Source organism: Calonectris borealis, chromosome 2, assembly GCF_964195595.1.
Source record: "Calonectris borealis chromosome 2, bCalBor7.hap1.2, whole genome shotgun sequence".
Lineage (NCBI taxonomy): Eukaryota > Metazoa > Chordata > Aves > Procellariiformes > Procellariidae > Calonectris > Calonectris borealis.
In genome coordinates, this window is record NC_134313.1 from 91,345,222 (window position 1) to 91,369,640 (window position 24,419).

The following is a 24,419-nucleotide window of genomic DNA, read 5'->3' on the forward strand; positions in this document are numbered from 1 at the left end:
CCTGGTAGGCAAGAGAAAGCCAGCACAGCCAGCTGATGTGAGACACCAGATGACATCCAGGGAAGGACACGTGTCCCTCTCTCTCTACACAGTGTATGGAGAGCTAGTGGATGCTCCTTTATTTCCGTCTTGTAGAAAGAGTCCAAGATCTATCTTGCTATCTATGTTCCCCTTAGTCCTAGCACATGGAATATTTTATGTGACACAAATATAAATATCCTTATCTGATTAAAATGTTCTGCTTTCTGTTTTACTCTGTGGTTTTGACAAACAACATCATCTGTCCAAAGTCTGCCAGTATGATAGATATTGAGCATAAATCACATTATCTTGTGTTAACATGTCCCTTGGAACAATACCTTGCCATAAGTTCTCTTGTTACCCCCAGGAATAAACAGAGAACTTGACTCCCATTTACATCACTCATTGGAGAACTTCATTGATACAGCAACCCCAGATCTGGTACGAAATAATACCATCATGAAATAATGATTGAATTAATTCTTGCTAATGGAGTTCTATTTGTTTGTGTGCTGTGGGGGAAAAAGGAGGCAATTGTAATTTTTTTTTTTTTTTTAAATATGCTGAGATGATTTATCCATTGGAATTCACCTTTTCAGTACCTCCTTCTTATCTGTATACAAAAGCAGTGGGGTATGAACCATATACTTCCTGTGAATGGATGATTCCTAATGGGAAAGACGTTAAAATATTAAGTAAAAATATATAGAATCAAATATGTATTTTCTCAACTAATCTGCTCTAAAAAATGCTCAGATATTATAGTGTTGTGTAGGTTGTGCTGGTATTTCTGTATAGCATAATCCATATTATTTTTAATAGGATTCAGGATGGCTCTTTTCTCCTCCACTCAATTACCGTACTACACCATCTAGAACTTTCCTTGTTCTTACCACACAGGATATGTTGCTGTGCATTCTCTCTGTATATATGGATAATGAGAGAAGTGCAGACAAAGTGAAAGACAATAATTTTTAAAATTTCATCTAAAGAGTAGGAGAAATAATTCAGAAATGTCAACCAAAATAATGTATATTACTTTGAATAAGACAGTTTCATAGGAGCACAGCAGTAGAAATAGTAATTCTCAGTTGTGGCAATGTAATTTTCCACCCTCCAGCTGAAGACAAGGTAAAAGCAAGGGTCTGACCCTAGAGTCCCACTTGTATTTTGAGATCACAAGATCATATCAAAATCTTAGCCTATATTTCAAGGGAAGCTTCTAACCCTCACGTGGAAAAAAGCTTAACAATGTAAACTTGTAGTGTCTGTTCAGACAGACACTGTACAATGAACACTTGATTATGCAGAAAACTCCGAATTATCAGAATAACCATAGACTCCAGGAAAGAGATATGTCAACACAAATGTTTAGTCCTATGGCCACTATAAATATCAAATAGAGGTACACATTTAAATTTCATTGGATAATAAAAGAAATAGGAATAACTTTCCTGTGTTTTTAATAGTATAATACCTATTTTCCTTTTTAATAAGGTAGTTCTTTGCATGCTAGTACTGTGAAAATTCAGTCCCCTTCCTTTTAAGTTAAATCATGAACAGTCAAATAGTAAATCTGATGTTTACTCTCATGTAAAGTCATCACTGTATTTGAGAGGGACTTTTTTGTGGTCTTGTTTGTTTGGTTTTTTTCCCCGAGGTGGTATTCAGTTCAGTCTGTTGTGGTCTTTGCCAGTGACTTCACATCCAGCATAAAACCCAGGGCTCTAATACTTGATCAGATTGCATTGCTATGGTGCTGCTCCGCTCCTGGGAGACAGCAGAGTTGTCCTGATGTTTGAGAGAACAGAAGCCTCTCTAGGGAATTCTATTTTTTCCATGTGCACGGAAGACTGAGGTGAGGACAGAAAGACTGTGAAGAAAAAAATGTATCAGTCTTTTCTTTCTGTAGCATCAAAGGGATTGCATTGATAAAAAAATTGTGAGGAAGTAGAGATAAGATGAGTTATAAAAAGGTGGTAACACACCAACAGCTCAAACTTACACACAAACTCAAGATAAACATTATCAGGAGGGATGGGGACACAATTTTACAGGAGTTAAGGAGGAAGGAATATGGACAAGCCAAAAATAATCCTGAAACAGTACAGTGATAGAGTTTCAATTGAGGTAAGTGCTATCAGAAACTTCCTCATGGCTTGACCTTTGGGCCAGGAGGCAGGCAGAACCATAGGTATCTTCTCACTGCACTTCTGAACTGTGGTAAGAGATTTAGCACAGTTAGAAATTCTGAGGTATGACTACTCTGGAAAGATTAAAAGCCCTCTTTTTCTGCTATGTATCATAGCAGATGATTAAAACAAAACAAAAAAAAAAAACAAAACAAAACCAAACAAAACAAAATTAAATTAAATTAAATTAAATTAAATTAATCTTTGCAGCCTTAAAATACTTGCAGCCTAAAATACATTTTAACATCTCATCAGAAGAGATTTTTCTATAATTTTTGTAAAATATAGTTCAGGTTTCATTCAGAAATTAAATGAAACACAAAAAATGCCCAAGAGGAGAGTAGGAGGGCAAGACATTAATATGGAAAGACGTTTTACTCATTTTGGATACTTTCCTTTGTATATTCTCTATGAACTTTAAGAAATCATATGTCTTAATTAAATTCACAATACTGCAGAACCCTTCTTCTGTAATGTCTAGAGTGTATTTGGATGTTGCACTAGGAAAACATTGCACTCCAAGTCCTGATAATACTGTGATTTTAAAAAATTATGACTCCAGATGGGAGTCTTGTCCCCTAACGTTAGCCATTCCAAAATGAGGCAGCTACACCATTTTATTTTCTAACCTTTTTCTAGGCTGAAGATAGGCATCTTGAGACTTCACTAGTGAGGGAATCTCAGTAACTCAGGCAAGAAATCTAATTTTTAAGCAGCTAAAGTTGGTGAAATGAAACTGGATCTTTTTCTATAAAGAAATATGAGACCAAAATCTTTATATCTCTTAATGGGGAGTAGTCTTTGATTTCAGAGGCTATTCCAGTAATTATGGAAATGATAAAATTACACAGATGAATGATCCAAAGATGTAAGAAAGAATTAGCCACCAGAAACCTGAAAAAAAAAGGCCATGCTGCAGGTTTTTTTTTTCATAATGCTGCTGTGCTCTGTTGGAAGGAGATGGTAAAGAAGAAACTGTAATTTCTCATTTTAAAGAGTGACAGGAGTAATAAAATCCAGGTATTTCTAGTACTTTTAGGCCAGTGTAAAATTTTACAGTAAATTCTTTATGATCAAGGAAGAAAAAAAAAAAAAAAAACCCACAGATTTGTATTAACTAATTTCCATACAGCAGATTTTCAAGGAAGATCACACACATTTTATAATTACTAGATTCAGTGAAATTTCTGACAATCAAGGCTACCCTACACTAGACCACACCTATAAAAAAATCTCATGTTCTGTCATGAATTACAAAACTCATTATAAACTAGGAATTATATTATGCTATTACGCTTAAGTTTTTTGTGGTACTAATAATGTTGAAGATCTGATTGTACTACAGGTAAAATATTCCAAATCTTTACAAACATTGAACTTCAATACAGAGCTCTTACTAATTACTTGAAATTAATGTTGAGTTCAGTTTCTATAAAGAAATACCTAATTCCCATTGCAAGGTAAGAAATATCACAGTCTCAAAATTTACATCATTTACCCTTATGGCACAAATTAATTTTTCATTTATATACATTTTTAATAATTAGAAAGATAAGGACCCTTTGCAAATAACACTTAAATTTTCATGTCGATAGGAATTATTAACTTAATTTTGCCTGTTCAGACTGCTGGGAGTTGAAAATATAATGCATATGCCAGGTGTTTTTTCAGAATAAAACACATTAAATAACCCATTACATTGGGGGAAGGAAGTGGTTTTGGTTTTGTTTTTTTATAACTTCATTCCTTTTAAAAAGAAATCTATTTAATTTTAAAGTTGCCTGTGATCAAGTTTGATGTTGAGCTCTGATGAAAAATCAATCATTTTAAAACGGTATGGCTGAGACTGTAGGAATGGGTGAAAGTGCCTATCCATTTTGCAGCTGAGCCTGGCTTATCTGAGTTAGAAACATAATTTTCTGTTTCAGTGTAGACACACTCAGAGAAAAAAAAAAGGCTTACGCTTCAATAAAGGCTGAGAACTCATCAATGATGTCAGGCATCTTCTCAGGTGCACGGCTCCTCTCCTGTGGCCTGGCGAATGCAGTAGTATTCCTTCCCATTCCTCGTATTTAGGTGGTTTACAGCTACAAAATATCAAGCTTTTTCCCCCCTCTGCAGCCAATCGTAAGGCAGTAAAAGGTGATGCAGTTAGGTGTAAACCTAGGCTGAGGGGTTTAATTTCAGTTCCATTAGCTTTGCCATCTGTTTCATCTCAGTAATACAAGGTACTGACAGATGGGGATTCTGCTCTTGAGTTCATGCTGTTAAACACTGAGCCATTGGCTAATAAACTTACTGCCATTCATGATCAAATTAATCGTAAGACTCTTCTACTCCCCAGCTAGATACCTAGGTCCTACATAGTAGGATCTATGATACCTACATCCTTTCACTGGCTCATCCCAAAGAGAGGAGAGGTGGGTTATCTGCATATCTGGCCATAAATACTGGAGGACCTCCCACTCCGTAGCCAGGCATGACTGTACAGTAATTCCTGTCTGGTGCAGAGTCCAGGTAAGAGATTTGGGTGGGTCCCATTACAATGCAGAGATCTTCTCGATATAACTAGGAATCTTGGGCTGAGCAAGGCGTATTTCTTTTTATTTTACTTTCTTATTGACACTGCCACAGATGTGTGAGCTGAATGATTAGAAGTAAAGCACTGCTAAACCAGTTTGTGAGTTATGGTTAATCCGACTAAGGGGCTTGTCTCAGGTGAGCTGTAGTAAACACGTGAAGTTGTCTGCCTTGCAGATCTGAGATTTATTTATCCAAGTATACTATTTGTTGTCCAGACTACTACATTGGAATCACCCTGGGCTCCTTTTCTATAGTCAGTAAAGAGAAATAAATGCTTCCAGAAAATAATTAATTTCATGGTATAGTAGACGTCTAGGTACAGATAAATCATACTATTTCTCTTCATTGACATAAAGATGGCTTGCTTTCAGTAAAAATAATAGCACATCTCATACGAAAACTTGCACTATTTTTCAGATTACTACTGACATGCGAAAATAAGTAGTTTAACACCAGTGTGTAATTCCATATCCACACTGCATAAATTACTTGACCTATGTTACTCCAATTGTGCAATCTGAGAGAGAAACTCATGGAGAGGCTTACCTGTTTGGCAGCCAGAGGAAGAGAGCTGGTATCTCCCACGGCATGAGGTGCCAAGCATTGGGTCGGGGGCAGGGGCGTAGCCCTCTGCTGTTCCTGGGGAATATGTTCTCCTGTTAGATTTTCTTTGTGGATGGAGCCACACTCAGTAGCACCTGCCCCATTTCAGTACAAAGCTGCCTGTCCTTGGGCCTCAGCTGTAACTGGCTGGTAGATCGTGTCTGAAACCATCTATGTGCTGGTCTGGGGAAAAAAGTATGCAATTGCAATCAGTCTTGCCTCGTGTGTGAATGGGCAGGTGTAGGCTCTCAGAAAAAGAGGGTTTCCCTCCTGTTAGGATAGTAAGTAATGGTGCATAGTACTTCAGATTAATTTCTAGACTGGAACAAAGCTGATAGAGAGGCTTGATACTAACAACATGTCAGATTACCCTACTGTTAGTTTCTTTAAAACAGACAAACAGCAAAAACAATTCTGACAATTATATCCATACACAATGTGAGGCACCAGGAGACAGTACTTCCTGAAAAGAAGATGCAGACTGTTTCATTAAGCATAAGGAGACCTCACATTGAACTGCTTAGACTTTTTTAGGAAAAGAATCCTGTTGGTAAAATACAGCAGAAAAGAACATAGACACTTCTATGAGGAAAACAGATATCATTTGCATAGTTTTATGCAGTTCTCTCTTCCTAACAGGGATCCACGCATGGCATTCAAAGGGAGAGGAAACCTGTCTCACTGAGATAGGAGTCTGATAAAAATAACCTCCCAGGTACTTCACTAACTCATTGCTGCAATAGCTGTAAATTAAGTCACTGCTAATTACTGTGGCTGAAGTTCTAAATTTCTTTTCCAGACTATTTACTAGAGATATTAGTGTTTACTACAAATGGTAGTTGCACTTCTCTCTCCTTTTTTGCTTCAATGTAAAGTAAGCAATTTTCTCTCAGATCTGAAAAACAAACAAAACCACACATTTTAAATTACTTTTTAATGATTCCTTTTCTCAGAACCTCTATTTATACTGGAGGAGAGGAGTGCAGTACAATATGCTCATCATATCTCCTACCACTCTTTCCCATAAGGGACAAAAAAGATTTATTGGAAAGGTACAATGCGTTATTAACTGTAAGTCCTTACAAACAAGAGCGTTTTTGAAGGTGGTCTTTTTGTGTCAATTTTTCTAGGTGTGATAGAAATATTTTTGCAAGCATTTTTTCAGTTGTGTAGGTTTATACAATTTTTCCACAGTAACAGGTTTGACTTATTGCTTCTATCTGTAGATTTAGTTGGACTCAGGTCTATTTCATTTCTTAAAATCTGTAGATAGGATATTTTCTTTCTTTCTTCAGTGTTGTTGTTTGGTCTTTTTTCCCTAGATCAGGTTGCTCAGAGTCCCGTCCAACCTGACCTTGAATGTTTTCAGGGATGGAGCATCTACCATCTCTTTGGGCAACCTGTTCCAGTGTTTCACCACCCTCATCGTAAAAAATTTCTTCCTTATATCTAGTCTGAATCTACCCTCTTTTAGTTTAAAACCATTAACCCTTGTCCTGTCGCAACAGGCCCTACTAAAAGGTCTGTCCCCATCTTTCTTACAAGCCCCTTGTTCATTAAAGATGTCTCTAAAAAGAAGGATTTTTAAGATGGATTTAGAGGACAATAAAGCCAGATGTTTCTAGACTATTCCAATAAAAATAAGAGGTAATAAAAAATTAAACTTTAAAAGGAGGAACCAAAGTTTTCCTTTTAAGTACAACAATAGAGGGGTACTTGGGGAGGCCTAGGGAGCAAAACAAGTAGTGTGTGTTTGATACATTGGAGAAGACCAGTAGAGAAATGGGGAAAAGGCAAGCCAGGATGAACTTCCTTAAACAGTATTCTGAAGAAGGATGGTGAAAATTATTCTATTCTTAAACCTGAGAAAGGTGTTGTAAGGAGATGGCAAGCTGCCATTTTATCAAAGGTGAAAGTTGAAAACAGTATACAGAAAATCTGCAAGTATTAACATAACCTTGATGTGTGGATGATGAGATTTGTCAAAATCTGGTGATGCCAAAGTAAGCATTAAAGTTTGAAGTCAGGTGGGGGATGGCAAATGGGTTGGGAGAAAGAAGGAAAGCTGAAGTGGTAGTTATTTATGTTAGAGAGACAAGCTGAGAATTTAAGATATACTTTTGGAATACGGAATTAAAGCAGTACATTGCCTGCAAAAAATTCAGAATTAAAGCTGCATCTACGATTGAAGACTATACACTATGGACCACCCCTGTAAAATGTCCATAAAATGCCCATAAAATGTCCACAAATGTCCACAAAATGCCCATTGAATTAATTTAGTCCATGACTTTGTGGTGGTCACTCAGGACAGCAGAGATGCTGTGTTGCATGGAGTTACTGGGCGCCAAGGCCAGCTCAGGTCAGGTCGCTGCTGCACTTGCACTGCTTCTTGTAAGGCTTGTCCTCTGCTGGTTCAGGTGGTTCCTACTATAGTAATTCCTATAACATGCAACCCAAATCATGGGTTACAACAATTTAAAGGTATTTCCATTACAATCTCCACCCCTGGTCCCTTTGGGCCAGGCTATAAGGTTTGACATTGCAATGAACTCTTCCCCTTGCTCCTAGCCTGGCTAGAAACAAGGGGTTCCTGCTATAGTAATTCCCATAACATGCCACTCAAATGCTGGGTTACAACAACTTAAGGGTATGTCCATTACAATCTCCACCCCTGGTCCCAGCTGTGTCCCCTCCCAACTTCTTGTGCACCCCCAGCCTACCCGCTGGTGGAGTAGGGTGAGAAGCAGAAAAGGCCTTGACTCTGTGTAAGCACTGCTCAGTAGTAACGAAAACATCCCAGCCAAAGTCATCACATCAACCTAAGAAGGTATAGAGAATGAAGAGTTGTAACTGAACCCTAGAAAACATATAGGAATTCGAAGACGAAAAAAGTTCTTTAAAGGACACTCTAAGTAACAAGTAACAAGTGACTAAAAAGCTAGGAGGAGACACAGGAAAGGGCTCAGGCTTGGAAGGCAATGTAACACAGAGGAGAGTATCTTGTGGAGAAGAATATGGTTAACTGTCAAAGATGTTTGACAGGGAGAAAGAGCAGGGTGGATAGAGTACAATTCTTGAGATTTGGCTAGGTAATGACCATTTGAAAATCCAGGTGACAGGGGTTTAAGCTGAAAGCAAGATGTGAAAGCTGAGAAAGGGGTGAGTGCAGGTGTGAAGGAAGTGTGAATGCCACAGGGTCAGGAGGACACATGGAGGAGAGGTGGGAGGATGTCCCTCGTTCTGCGCCTACCTTCCAGAGCAGCAATTGGCAGAACCTGGATGGCCCAGGGGCATGGGGAGCATCACAGGACTTGCTCTACAGCTGCTTTAAACAGCTCTTTCTCTCATCACTGCCAAACATGTTCACAGTTGAGATCACAGAAGAGATGATACCCACTACTGGCTGCCAGGCAGTGAGAGGTGCAAATTGTCAAACTGTTGAACTTTACGGAGGGTGGTCTAGACATTGACAGAGATCTCCTCTCCAGAGCTCTCTAAAAAAGATGCAGAGGTAGTGTATTCTGAGAGAAAAGCCAAAGGGAAGAGCAGACAGTCAAGGATTTGGAGAAGAAGATTACAGACAAGTCAAGAGTAGATAATAGGTATCTGCTTATTGTGATGTATTTCCAGTGCACTGCTCAGAGCTCCTGGGGTTTCAGCTCTGTCATTCGCAGAGCACTTTGCCATCTGCACGGCAAATGGTGTGAAAAGGTGTTTAATTCAAAGTGGCAGTCATATAGAACAGTGAGTAAACGGACTCAGCAAGAGGGAATAGTTGGTTAAAATGATATGTTTTTTATACTTCCAAAAAGTTTTAAGACAGTTGATTAATGTTAAATCCTCCTTGAAATTTTACTTGGTGCCAACCTCTATAAATCATTTGTTATCTCTCTCAAAAAAACTTCATCGTCCAATAATACTAGTGTTGAGAGGTTTCCTTTGATTTTTATCCCTTTATAACCCCCAAAATAAGAAAGTAAATGGAATTGTAACTCTCTTCATCCACATGTAACCCTGTATACGGCTGGTTTCTTTCTGTGAATTTATTTTGCCATTTAGTGTTGAAAGTTAAAGGGAAGAAGTACTAAATTCTGTCCACAGGATATAATAAATGAAGACAGCATGCATTTGTCTATACAGCACATTTAATCATTGGGGTATATTAGGCACCACTGAATATATCTTGCTGTATTTGCCACAGATTCCTGAATGGTATCATTCAGGATTAAACCTGACATTAAAAAAAAAAAAAAAGATATCTGCTGTTTAGGAATTAAAATCTGAAAATATTCTCCAGTCCCTTGTGTAAAATTAAGCTATATAACTTTATGTATTTATAGCCTGATGTTTAACATGCTTTATCTACTGCAATGAAAATTTTAATGATGCATTAATATGTCTATTTTTCTTCATATTTTTCACATTCTTTTTCATTATGTTTCCTCTGCATTATATCTTCACCTTTTTGGTATCATTCCACTATTTTAAACCAATTATTCTTAGGACTAACTAAACTTATTGTTAACAAGTGCATTACTTACACACCTAGCCTGACTTTTATTTAATATCCTGATTCTTAGGAGCACTAATAAGCTTTATTGTGTTAATTAGAATTCCACTGTAGCTTTATGCTACAACCAAACAGAAATTTAACAACAACAACATGAAAAAGTAATTCCTAAAGAAATTCTCACATATAAAAATGTCCACTTACTATGAATTGGGAAAAATAATACAGTTTTGGAACTTTCTCCAGAATCCAATTAGCAAAGAGTTGATTTGAAAACCTCATGATTATTGTGCCAAAAAAAAAAAAAAAAGAATTTATAAGCTTGGAGTTACTCTAAACAGAAGCAAAATGAAATATTGTGGTTTTTTTAAGTTTGGTGCTGAAAATGTTACAGAAAGTGAAACGCTGAAATACTTCTTTAGACGTAACATTTTTTGGGAAAAAACCCACAAGCCTGCTCCATCGACAGAAAGCTACACATCTTACAATCTTTAAACAATAGGCCTTTATTAGATGCCCAAACATGCATTTAGGAACTTGAATTCAGACTCCTACTCTTTAAAATTTTTATTTCCTCATCACCAGCACCATTGAGCAGCTTCTTATAAGACTCAAATTCCTGATGTTCTGTTACCTATGATTATGCAGGACATACTTCATATTGAATATGATGCAGCAGGCCTCTCTTATTTTTTCATTTTATGGGAAAAGATGCAATAAGATAAATTTTGACAATGAGTAAAAAATGTACATAGTCTTTAGTCCAATTTTTCCCTATTTTCATATGGAGCCATAGGTTGGCCATGAAAGTAATATTATCAGGACAACTGGAGTATCACAGTGCAAAATTTTCCTTGGGAGCATTACTGACGAGTTCCTGAAGACTTCTCACTTCATATTCATTGTTGCCACCTATCCATGGTCTCAACAGAAAACTCATACTTTTGGTTCTCACATTGCATGTCAACTTGTGACTCCCCTGATGTAGATAAAATGTAGAGGGACTGATACTGCAGTTCAAAACAGCACTATGTAAATATTTCTGTTCTATGCCACATGCAGTGAAGTATGTCGTTCCAAGTGACATGGACAACTTGCATTTAGAGCACAATGTCTTTTGCAGGAAGTGGCCCCTAATTGAGACAAGGGTAAGCTTACCAATCACGTATTTCCCTTGCATTATTTTCGTGGGGAAACAAAACAACAACAACAACAACAACAACAAACACTCATTACTCTGATGAAGCATTTGGTCCCTGGCAATAAATAGTTTTAAATCAGAAACTAGGTCACTCGATGATCTCTGTACATAAAAAATGCTTGAGGCACACTTCAGCATCATACAGAACAACTTATATTTCACGCAATGTACTTACTTGCAGGGGCATTTGAACGTATAAGACCACTTGCCGCTTCTTGCTGACATTGCCTTGTAAATCATACACTTTGTTTTGAGAGGTTTTATAGGCCATTTGTGGGTGGAAGTGAGGAGTCAATAAATAGTGCAGCTACATATCTGACACATGGTAGGGCAAATTAACTGAAAGACTTAGACTGATGTAAGATATAAAGTACATGAATGTACTGCTGGTAGGTCTTGAAAATTAAGTAGATTATTAAAACTAGCAATATTAGCAAACAAGAAAATGACAATTAATTTAGCCAATGCACATTGTGTGCATTCCTATTCCTGCTAGCAGTCAGCCCAAATGAAAAGGTGAACTGAACTGTGGAAAAATTCCAGACCACAGCCTCAGCCCAGCCATCTAGGTTCACAAATCCAAATCGGAAGTGTGACTCTAGCTGCCCTGAGCTCTACTCCTTTGATTTGTTCATCCTGGAATCTGACTCTGGGCCTGAAGTACTTCAACAACGTGCACTTGTACTTTCAATTGGTAACTAGACTGGAAGTTTTTAATAATAAAAATTTGTTTTAACACAAAAGAGAAGTTCTAAAAAAATAAGTGAATGTGGAAGTTCTGTTTTGTCTGCATATGACCATTGAAAATACAGGAATAAAAAAAAAATAAACTTCTGATTAATAATTTTTGTCAGTTTCATCTCCAATATCTAATATCAGCTTCCTATAAATAAACATTTTCCCTGTAAGAGCACTAAAGGACACTTTAGATAAGCTAGTATAGAGTTAGCTAATTTGATATATCTACTGTTTTTTTCATTAAGGTGTTCAGTTAATTGAAATTATTTTTCTCCCTCTTTAAAATACTGTATATTTTTTGCACCGTATGGAGTTGAGAGTGTGTCTTAAAAGACAGACAACCTTTTAAAAGTAAGATAAATGTAAACTCACTATTCAACTTAGCAAGTAGTAACATGTATCACATTGTCCTGGTTTCGGCTGGGATAGTTACATTTCTTCCTAATGCTGTGTTTTGGATTTAATATGAGAAGAATGTTGATAACACACTAATGTTTTCAGTTGTTGCTAAGTACCCTGTCAAGGACAGCTTCCATGCTCTACCAAGCAGCGGCTGGAGGGAGCATAGCTGGGACAGCTGGCCCAGCTGGCCAACGGGGTATTCCATACCATGTGACGTCATGCTCAGTATATGAATGGTAGGCGTGATCCGAGAAGTAGCAATCGCTACTTGGTTATTGGTCAGTGCAGGTGGTGAGTAATTGCATTGTGCATCACTCATTTTGTATATTCTATCATCATCATCATCATCATCATCATCATCATTATTCTTATTCTTATTCTTATTCTTATTATTTTCCTTTCCTTTTCTGTTCTATTAAACCGTCTTTATCTCAAACCACGAATTTTTCTCACTCTTACCCTTCCAATTCTCTCCCCGTCCCACCGGGGCGGGGGGGAGAGTGAGCGAGTGGCTGCGTGGGGTTTGGCTACCTGCCAGGTTAAACCATGACACACATCTACTCAGAATTGTCTTTTCTCTGATAGGTACTATTATTCTAGACTTTTACCTTCTTTTTTGTTTCTTTTCTTTTTTCTCTTTTTTTTTTTTTTTTGTTTAGTGGAAGATACTTCTCTGGCCTTCACTCTTGATTCTGTTACTATGACCCATTAATCTGTCATACAGTGCCCTCATGTAAGCCCAGGAAACGAAAAATGTAATAAGAAGTTTCTGTATTGTTACTGTCTCTTTTGTCCCTATCACGCTATAGAATTCTCTTTCACTTTTTGACATTTTTACATTTATGGCTGACATGTTCACTATCACACTTAATCCTACTGTTCTCTTCTTCTTCTGCAAAATATTGCCATTTTATACACATCTTTTCTGAGCCTACTTCTAATAATATCATTAAGTCGAGCCCCATGGGATGTGTCTCTAGGCTCCCTCATTCTCTTAAGCAAAACCTGCCTGAATCTTCTGTATTAAGCTGAAATGAGATTTAAGGGGTAACAGATTTCCATTTTGCAGTGTTGATGTTTATGTCTACTAAAACAGGCAACAGAGCAGTAGTACATTTTCAGACTGTACTAAAAGTAGAATTAACCCTTCTATTCAAAAGATGAAAAGTTGCTAAGTATAACTACAGGGAATAGATAAAGTTTTCCAGTCAAGAGATGAAAGTACAGTTGTGCAAAAGGAAAAGAGAGTCCCTTTGCTCTGCTCTTGCCCCAAGAAAACATGTTGTGCAGGTGTATATTTAGAACCAAGGACGGATGTCATATGGTGGGTCCCTCAGGCTGCCTGACAGCAAGCAAACTGTTAAAGAAGGGATAACAGCTGCTTCCAGTAAAACTGCAATGAAGAGGGAAGTGGATTAAACCCAAATTTGCTGCCCAGATCTCGAAGGAACGAGTCTGGAAAAAAGGCATCCTGTGCCTGAGGAAATGGCTTAATACCATCAAATGAGAGAGCTCCAATAATGTATCAAAGACAAAATACAATATAGTTGAGAGACAGTTGAAGTTGGAACTGCACAAACTTCTCACACTTGATGCAGTAGGCCATTCTGAGACAGGTTATACCAGAGAGTTAGCTGCCCGGAAGATGGGTACATCAAACAAAAATGTCAACATACCATAGCTAGAACATTGCAATAAACACAGAAAATCACACAATACTAATATCAGTCTGCTGCACAAACTAACTAGCTACAATTAATTTTATGTTTAAAATATATCTAGATATATAAAGAAAGTGAGGCTTTTTAAAGGCATGAAGATTTTCCATGATTGGGTTGAGTGAAATCCTGTTCCTCTTTATACCAATGTCAAGAAAACACAGAGGAGACTGTATTTCAGTGTTCTTTGCTGGAGTAACCCAACTAAGGATCTCATTAGCCCCATTCATCAACAAACCATGTACATGGTTTGTTTTTACTGTTGATACAGAACTTTCCACCGAAGACAAAAGTTCTAAGAAACTGCAAGAAATGCAAAGATATGATCCTCCCCCCCACTTTTTTTTTTCTTCTTCTTTTTTTAAACATGAATTGTAGCCTTTGCTAGTTTAGGAACTAAAGTTTGGGGGCAGATATTGTTTCGATTACATACTGTTTAGGAAGCGTATCTGGAAACATCGATATACATGGCTTAGTGTATGGGAAGAAGAGAAATAATTTTGCTGGAGATACAAATTAGTAAATTCATAGCATTCAGCTATCTTAAAGCCTAACCACGCCTATGGATCTTTTTTTTCTGTTCTTCTCCATCGACTTTAAATCAGGCTCCTTGTACTGAGATTTGCTAGACAGAGTTGGCTGCCAGGAAGATGGCGGACAGATGGAAATGGACCAGGAGAGCAAGGGCAGATGATACCCAAGCTTGATCCACAAGTTTTGCAGCCTAGTTTTGTCATATAATGTGAGAAAGCCATACCCCAGGTGAAATCATCCTGCTGTGGGGAAAACCCTTACATGCAGCTTTCCTAGCGGAAGAGGGTTTGCCAGCTTATAGCATATTTTCAAGGCGGGTAGCAAAACTACTGAGGGAGAAATTCCTTCTGCTAGTGTACTCACTGTCTGTGCTCTGAGGCTGGTATAGTTATGCCAATGTAACTAGAGAAAAAGGTGGCAGCTTCTCATGTTAGTCTGTATTTATAGCTCTAGGTTAGAGAAAGATCGAAAAGCCCATTAACACTTGTCTGTAAAACGTACTGTTCTGTGTAATTCCTGCCTCTAAAATCATGAAAAACACTTACTGTGAGGACTCAGTTTGGTGGAGTTCATGAATGCAACTTCACGTAAGACTTTCCACTCTCTGATTTCATATTTCTAGTTGGTAAAGCACAGACCAGTTAAAATTAAATCAATATGTAATTTACATAACATTTGCATTTGGGGCAAGACTGAGGATTGTCACCTACTTACTTTAGCGATTTTCTGACCTTGAGTCACAGGAGCACAAATTGCCATTAGTGGCCATGAGATGTAAGAGTTGCTTTAAGCTGTATCTTTCAAAACAGCCAGTTTTTTCTTCCATACTGTAATCTTCCTCATGCAGGAGAAGGAAAAAGTAAAAGGGTTTTAATGTAACAGGGGTTTACTTGGTGTTAGTAACAGAGTTAGTAGGTAGGTAGCCCCTGATAGTAGCCTACAGATTGTGAAAACATATGTTGAAGAAATTGTAAAAGGAGCAAACAAATATTGTAAGGTTGAAATTGTATTGGAACTTCAAAATGAAGCTAAAGTTTTTAGAGATTGAGACAATCATGTTACATTTAGTTTTCTCTATTTCCTGAGATCGAGAGCAAAAATCTGAAAATAACGTGTTGGAAAACTCTGATCTTCTTATATTTTTGACCTATTCTAAAACAGGAAATATTGAAATTACAATAACGTTAAAAAATCTGTTTTGAAAAATGCACAGCCAGATTAAAGAGACTCAGGTAAACTTTGAAAAAGAAAGCAAAGCTTTAGATGCTGTTTCAGACTACCAGTGCAAAAATTATTGACAATGAAAAGCAATGTGACTTTGAATTTTGTCAGGACTTACATGATGGTAGCTTCAGGGGTTCGGCTCCAGCACTACCTGACTTCTTCTCCCTATTATCTGGGTCCTTAGAGCTGTGTTGGAAATGTTTCCTGTTTCTGTGTACATTTTCAAGCTTAGAAAGATTTTCCAGTTCTTCAGGAAAGTGATCCATTTTGCAGGGTTTAGAGATTTACTACACAGAAGTGAAAATACCAAAAATCCTGATAAGGAGGGTCTTGATTTAGGAAGTGGGAGACTCAGACTTGGTCAGTCTGAGTACTTACCCCATAAGTACTGTAGCCACCTGGTCATTTATTATTATGGGCCAGGCTTATTCAGCCCTTTTGCTACCTCTTTAAAATAATCAAGTATTCACCATTGTTATTTTTTTTTTTCCATCCCAGATGACTTTTGCAGTCATTGAAATATAAAGTCAGATGCTCTGATCCTTTAGCTATAAGTAAGGACTGAGAAAGAAACAGATTCCGAAGCCAAGTAGTTCTATCCTAGTCCCAAACAACATACATGATTTTGATACATGTCCCTGAAGTATCTTCATGGAGAGTTTTGACTATTATGGAACTGGTGTCTTCTGACAAGGGAAAAAAAAAAACTTTTGAAAAATAAAACTCCAAACAAAGCTCTACTTGGACCTTTTCAATTCTACTGAGCTAGTTGTCTCCTGTCCTGCATCTCTAACTTTGCACTGAAACATGCTAACACTTTTTATGCTCTGGACCAGAAGTGAATCAGGTTTTGTTTTGCTTTTCTCGAAAGTCCCACAGGGAACATTCATACAGGATTGATCTTGTCATTTCAGTTTACTCACTCTTTACAAGAGGAAAGAATAAAATAAAAGCCCTGTTCATACACATTCCTGTTACAGAATATCTTCTTGAAAAGGGCAAGTTGTACATTTAGACCACTCATGATTCTACAAGACCAAGGCTAAGTTGATTTTTTGAGTAGTTCTGATTACACTATAATGTGCTAAACTGTTTTGTCTAACTGTGTAATCAAATACAGTATAAACTGTCTGTTGCTAGCAGTTTGCAAGTACCAGACAATAACAAAAACAGTAACTAATAGAATATGCAAGTACAAATTCAGGAGCAATAACTGTAAAATACAAAAATGTTAAATGTTATTTCAGCCTAAATCTTATTAAATACACATTAAAATTCAGTGCATTACAGATGGAATAGCACAGTATCTTTACATCATAGTAAAGAACAGTAGAGAAGTTTCTGCAAAACCTGGCAATTTCTGCAGAATGTGTACAGCCAGGTATGTAAAGGGTAATTTTCTCACAATGGAGCTGATAGATAATATTACAGAAAACAGGCTGATGCACTTTATTCTGGTACGTCAAGTCTTTTACATAAAGGAACTTTTTTTTTAATATGAAGGAGAACAAATACTTTGGTATGCGAAGTTCAGCTCCAAAGCTCATACTCTCATAGATTTTATGTGCTGTAAGAACAATGCAATGAACTAGTCTGACCTTCTGACATCGTTCAGCCTCAAGAGCTATAACTCCTAATTCCTGCACCAAAACAAATAACCTGTGGCATTAGAACACATGCTTGAGAGAGACATCTGACCTTGATTTTAAAGTTCAGGTAGTATTTGCTATTTATTTATTAATTGTTGTTTATCGCTGTATTATTGTAGTGCTCAAATAAGCTTCAGTCAACAACTATGATCCTGGACTCTCTAGCACTTGTCCTTATATTTCATTCCCCAAAAAGCTATCCAGGCCAACTGTCTTTCCTAAGAAGAAGACTATCTTCAAAAGCAAAACCTTCCTCTTCCAAATGGAACTTTTCTGTATATGGCAATGATTTCTAGCTGCACAATGTGAAACCTAAGCCCCTTTGAAATTAATGTACATGCTGCCATTGGCTTGATAGCCCAGGGGTGTATTCCTGAAAAAGACAATAGAAGTTTATAAGAGGACATGGTCTTTCTCTTGTATCACTGATGTAGTTCTAGTTACTTCAAGATCATTAGTAAGCTGAGATTTGGAAAAACATCATTAGTTAAGGAGAACTAATCTTAATGCTCACCTGGCTAGATTGGCCCATATTCTTTACAGATGTACACCTCAGAGAATTCATATAATACAATGCATTTTGATTTCAGATATAAATAATTACAGAAAGTGCTCTATTATGATGAGCTTGAAAATCTTACCTGCTCCTCTAAGACATTAATTAACTATGTATATCACTGTCAAAGATCTATGACGCTACTGTTGCCATAAAGTTCCAACAGGGCTGTAATTCAGCAGTGAAAGCTTAATCTCTTAAGTATAGGCTTAATCTCTTAAGCATATGCTCAAATGCATTCCTATCAATCAAAGAATTAAAAGTGTTTTTATGTCCTACTGACTTTATAGCTTGTATCATTCAGTTTTGAATGGTAAAATAAACACAAAATAGAAATTAGTTTTAGGAACTCTAGATTTCTAATGTCATTCTAATTTCTGCTTGTCAAACCATCTTCAACTTTACAAAGAAAGAGAAAAAACTATAGGTTATATAGTTCCTGTTGGGGTACTTAAATGTTCCATAGTATCTGGATATTTCATAATTAATTTCACCATTTTCAAATCATACTTACCAAAGTTATCTTCTGTGACAGCAATATGAACATAGATGAGTGTCCATCTCAACAGACTGTAGCTTCCCTCACCACTCCACAGCTACACTTGCCACCCAGGTATCTTATCCCTACAGGGGATAATCTATTTGCTTAGATTCAGACTGCCTGATTGATCACCTAGTGTCTCTAAAGTTACCCGTCCCTTCTGCCTTTTCCTTGACGATCAACAGTTTGGGCAGACTTCCAGCATGGTCACAGAAACTGGTCTTCCTTTCACCTCCTACAATTCTTTTGCTGAGTGCTCAATGAGTTCACTCCACTGCTCTACAGAAGCATATGCTTCACTCAGGAGAACGTAAAGGTCAGTAAGGTAAAGGAAGAATATTCAGTCCTACAGGTCAGTGGTAGTGCAAGTTAGTTAATGTGTGGGAGATGGGGAAGAGACAGTTATATTTTAGCTTTGCTGCAGTAAAGTAATTCTATGAATTTTCATTACATTATTACTTTTTAGATAAGTCGAGCTGAATTGGAATGAGAAACTGTAGACAAGTGAAGAAGACATCCTTTTCTCATATTGTTTCACTTAAACATATATAGAATGGCAGTCTGTTTTCTTAGGAGTTAATTGAATGGGAGAGGTGCAGAAAAAGACCTTAAATAATGTAGGGTAGTAAGGAAGTATGTTTAGCTTATTTTTAGGATAGCCTAAAAATGCAGATAATCAGCAAACTTATTGCTTTCCCTGGATTACATTTTGCTTATGTTCTGCAAGGAAAAATTCAACTAGACTTTCCCGAATTAGATGGATATGGTGGATAAACCTTGGCTGGCTGCCAGATGCCCACCCAGACACTCTCTGACTTCCCCTCCTCAACAGGACAGGTGGACAAAAGAAGGTGGAAAAGTTTGTGGGTTGAGATAAGGCAGGGAGATCACTGGCCAATTACCATCACTCGCAAAACAGACTCAGCTTGATGAATATTAATTTCATTTATTGACAATTAAAATATAGTAGGACAGTGAGAAACAAAGACAAAAAATAAAACACCTTCTCCCCATTCCCCCTTTTCTAGGCTCACCTTCACCCCTTCACTCCCGACTCCTCTATCTACTCCCCCGAGGGGCGCAGGGGGATGGGGACTGGGGGCTGCGGTCAGTCCATAACAGCCCCTCCCTGCCACTCCCTCCTCCTCACGCGTTTCCCTGCTCCAGCCTGGGGCCTTCCCACGGGCTGCAGGGAAACCCCTGCCCCAGCGGGGTCTCTCCCGGGGCCGCAGGGGCGTCTCTGCTGGGGCGCCCGGAGCCCCCCCTCCCCTCCTCCTGCTCTCCCCGCGGGGCTCGCAGGGCTGGTTCTCACACGGGTTCCTCAGCCCTGGCTGCCGGGCAGCGTTTTGCCCTTCCTTACCCGGGCTCTCCCCGAGGCGCCCGCCCGCGGCTGAGGGGCTCAGCTGTGCCCTGCGCTGGGGCCGTTGGAGCCGGCTGGAACCGGCTGTGCCCGGCCCGGGGCAGCCCCGGCCGCGCCTCGCAGGGGCCGCCCTGCAGCTCCAGCACCTTGCCCCGTAAAGAGCATACTATGGATTTCAATGCTTTTGGTTATGTTTCCTCCTGGAGACATAATAAAATATTGTTCCAACGTTAAGGTTAACTACCTGTAGCTTTGCTGATGCATTCTTCTCTTGATACAGGCATTTTATGTAGCCAGGGTTTTAAAAACCAAAACAGCATTTCCCTAAGTTTAGTAGCTTAGTGAACAAAATAGATTAAAGAAAAGAAAAAAAAAAAGAAAAAAAAAAAAAAACAATACATTTATGTTTCTGATGAAATAAGTATTATTCATCAGAGTCCTCTTTAAGTTGAATCATCTCTATAAAATGGTGGGTCTTTATTTGTTCCTTAGCTTCTAACCTTTGCCTTGCACCGATGATCATGCACAGGGAGACCTATCTCAGAATCTGTTTGTGCTCCAAGCTTCAGTAGACATTGTTTTATTAAAATAAATTGGAGCTGGAAGTGAATTACTGGTTTTGCTATTGACTTTGTTGAGGACTAAGATTTCACTGTCAAACCTTGTCAGTATTTAGAAGATGCTTCCTAGTCAGGGAGTCCAATATTCATATGTGGGGAGCTGACTGTTTCTGAGCAGAAAGTGCACTTATAATCCTGTTTTCTCTCTAGCAGAGAGGCATCAAATTGAATGAAGCGGACCTGAGTTCTGCTTTCGGTTCAGACACCGACTGTTTGCAGAAGATTCTGTACTTCTGTACTTCTGTTTTTCTGTCTCTCCTTTGCCATGTCCATTTGGATAGTGACGTTTTCTTACTCTGTATTTGAACAATACCTCACAGACAGTTCAAACTGACTTCTAGCTACTAGTGTAATAATAAACAGAAAGAATAAACAAAATGTATATACAAACATAGCATTTCAAGTATCTAGACTAGCATTATATTTTGGATACTAATTCCGGATGCAGCTTCATGAGGGATTAAGTAAGCCTAAATGTCAGTGCACCCTTTGCTCTGGCACATTTGCTTATCTTGGCTGTCTGATGTGTCAGTTCACTTGCTAAGTCAGCAGAAAACTAACCCAAAAAAGAAATGGAATAGTTTCCTGCAAGCTCAGTAAGTTGAATTGATTCATTGGAAGGCCAAATGAATGCTGGAGCTGCTACAAAGGAAGAGGGAGGGAAGTGGGGAACTGTCGTAGCCCAATTTAAATCAGTTTATGCTCTTCTAGAATTATTTCTGATTCACCAAGAAGAGTAAACATTTTAGAATGCTTAATGGAAAATGCATGTCAGCCACGTTAACATATCTTTTGTATTTTTTTTAAATTTATGAAAATTTGATAAGTAATATTTTCTGGAACAAAATTGTTGTGGAATGTGGGCTTCAGATTAATGAAGAATAAGCTGGTTGAGTACTTACTAGTTTTTTAACATCAGCAGTCTTGAAAAATACAATTTTTGCATGGTTCTCCCTCACCTCTACTTTCTGATCACGAATAGAGTTGGCTGATTTTTTTTCCCTCTATCCTGTAAAGCAAGAAGAAAACATAAAATTATTTTTTCTTATCACTTAGGTTTAGTGGATACTTACTTCTATGAACACAACAGCAGCAAAAAGACTAAGAAAAAGGTGGATTCACTATTCAGTGGGGTGGGGAACCTAGTGACACAGGACACAGAAAAGGCCAAGGTACTCTATGCCTTTCTGATCTTCTGCTTTTTTAAAACTGGTAAAGTCTGCCCTTAGATGACTCAGCTCCTTGAGACTGCTAGCAGAGTCTTTGGGAGTGAAACAGTAACCACAGTAGAGAAAGATACAGTTAGGGAGCACCTGAGCCATCTAGACATACAGAAGTCAATGGGCTGAGATGGGATGCGTCCAGGGGTACTGAGGGAGCTGACCAATGTCACTGCAAGACCTTTACCATATTTGAAAGGTCATACCAATCAGGGAACTTCTAGTAATTGGAAGAAGACAGACATCACAGTCACCTTCAAGAAAAGCAAGGAACCAGGGAACTGCAGACTAGTCAGCCTTACCTTGGTCCTTGAGGATGTTATGGAGCAAATCCAATGGAAGCCATTTCCAAATTCATGAATGACAAGACAGTGATCAGGAACAGCTATCAGGAATTTGCCAAGGACAAATAGTCTCTTGGTAAATCATAACTAGAAGGCCAGCTCTGTGAACAAGGAGAGAGCAGAGGTTGTTTTCTTTTACTTTAGCAAGGCTCCTGATCCCATCTGCCATGGTGTCGCAATAGGCAAATTGGTGAGATATGGGCTGGGTAAGATGACTACAAAGTGCATGGAAATTTGGAAGGACCTCTGGCAGCTGGTCTCTTGGTGGTATTCCTCAGGGACTGATCCTGGCACCAAAACTGTTGCATGACTTTATTAATGACATAGAACGTGAAATTAAATGTACCCTTAGAAAGTTCACAGTGAATACTGAATTGTGGGTCATGGTCAATATGCTGCAGGGCAGGGCTGGTAGTGTGAGCTAGATAAGCTGGGAAAGATAGTCTGACAGGGACTTCATGGCGTTGAACAAAGACAAATGCAGTTTCATACACCTAGGGTAGAACGATCCCATGCAACAGTACGAGATGGTGGTTGACTGATTAGAAAACAGCTTTGCAGAGGAGAACTGAAGGGGCATGGTGAACAGCAAATTGAAGAGGAGTCAGCAATGTGCCTTGCAGAAAAGCAGGCTAACAACGTCTTGGGCTGCATTAACAAGATAGTAGCAAGCAGGCCATGGGGAGGTGATCCTTCCCATCTACTCAGCATTTGTGCAGCTGCATCTGGAGTATCAAGACCCTGCTTTGAGCAGTGGTTTGGACTAGATGACCTCAGAGGATCTCCTCCAACCTTAAGCATTCTGTGATTCTAAAAACATAATTTCATACACATAATACCTAATTATTAAGACCAGTGATATGCCACAGTATGTTTTCAGGTTCCTAGATGATGTGTCCTTTCTGGATGCTCAGAGATTTGGAGAATTGGATTTCCAATTAATGAGAGTACTACAATCCAGATGATAAAAGTGCAATGGTATTGGCGTTACTGATCATATCTTTCCAGCGTGAGTATTCATGTAGCACTAACCAGATTCTCAAAATCCTGTCCTAGATGGCTATGTTTAAAATATAAAAGGGATTCTATAAACTCTGTTTCACTGCTGTTTTGCAATCCTGCTAAGAAATTGGAATGGACACTTGAGGACATTACATACTCTCCTTCTTTAAACTTGGGTGAAAGAGGAATTTTTCTTTGTCCTTCCGTAAATAAGGAATCCTTGCCTATTCTTTATGTCCAGTGATGGTTTGTCAAGTATGTATCTATCATTAATTTATAGCATGCACTGCTGCAATCTTGGAGAGATCTGTTATTCTGAAATACTTATTGCAAAATTAGGAATCGAATTTTTCGTATTAATGTGCCGGAGAATTATAATTGATTACCTTTCCATACAGCTTTTTGAAATACCACAAACCTCTTGGTAATCTAGTACTTTTTGTGATTGAGAATGTATTGTTTTACACATTCCATAAAACATGATTTTGTATAAAATTTTATATATCAAAAGCATAAAGTGTAATTATTATTATTTTTCTTCAGATTAAAATGTATCCATGAAAGTTGTGCATAGTTCCCATAATAGGAGTGTGTTGCTTAAAGATTTAGTACTGAAAGGAACCTGTTCTTCACTGAATAGAACTGCATAGTATACAACACATAAAAAATGAAAAACCTCATATTTGTTATGAAAAACTGCATCTACAGAAAATTATTAAAAAGTGGAGTCACAGCATAATGACATAAAAACTTCCATGCTGGCTTTTCTGTGACAAGATGTATGTTACAATTGTGCTACATTAATAAAAGATTAGCTAAATATGCCAATTATCTCTTCAGTGTAAAATTTCTCCCTCATTCAGTATCACTAGGAAGTTGGGAACTATTTTAACGATTTGTTCCATTTTAATCATCTTTATACAAGACAAAAATTTACATTAAAAAACACTGAGTTTGATTAAAAATAGCACCTTTCTCTTTTTAATTTCCACCTTTTTTTTTTTTTCCCAGATATTATCAGAATAATTATTAAAAGTTCTGGCCAAATTCTGTCACGGGCAATTCCATTGTTTTCACTGGCACTGCTTGTAAGGGTCTTGATCCAATGTCTACAGAAAGCGAAAGAGATTTTTTTCTTCTGATTTTAATAGGGGTTAGAATAATTCTCTAATTTGTGATTGTGCTCGTATATATAAAGTATTCAGTGAAAATAGAGGGGTTTGAGGTTTTTTCCATCAGGAGAGTATATTCCAAATGGAAATGGTCAGTTGGGGTTTTTTTTATTTATTTATTTTGATGTGTTTACTTTTATGCAGTTAGCAGTGAAACCAGGAACAGCTCATATATCTAGCCTGATCTAATCTAGTTGGTATAAACTATTGATTTTAGTGAGGTAGG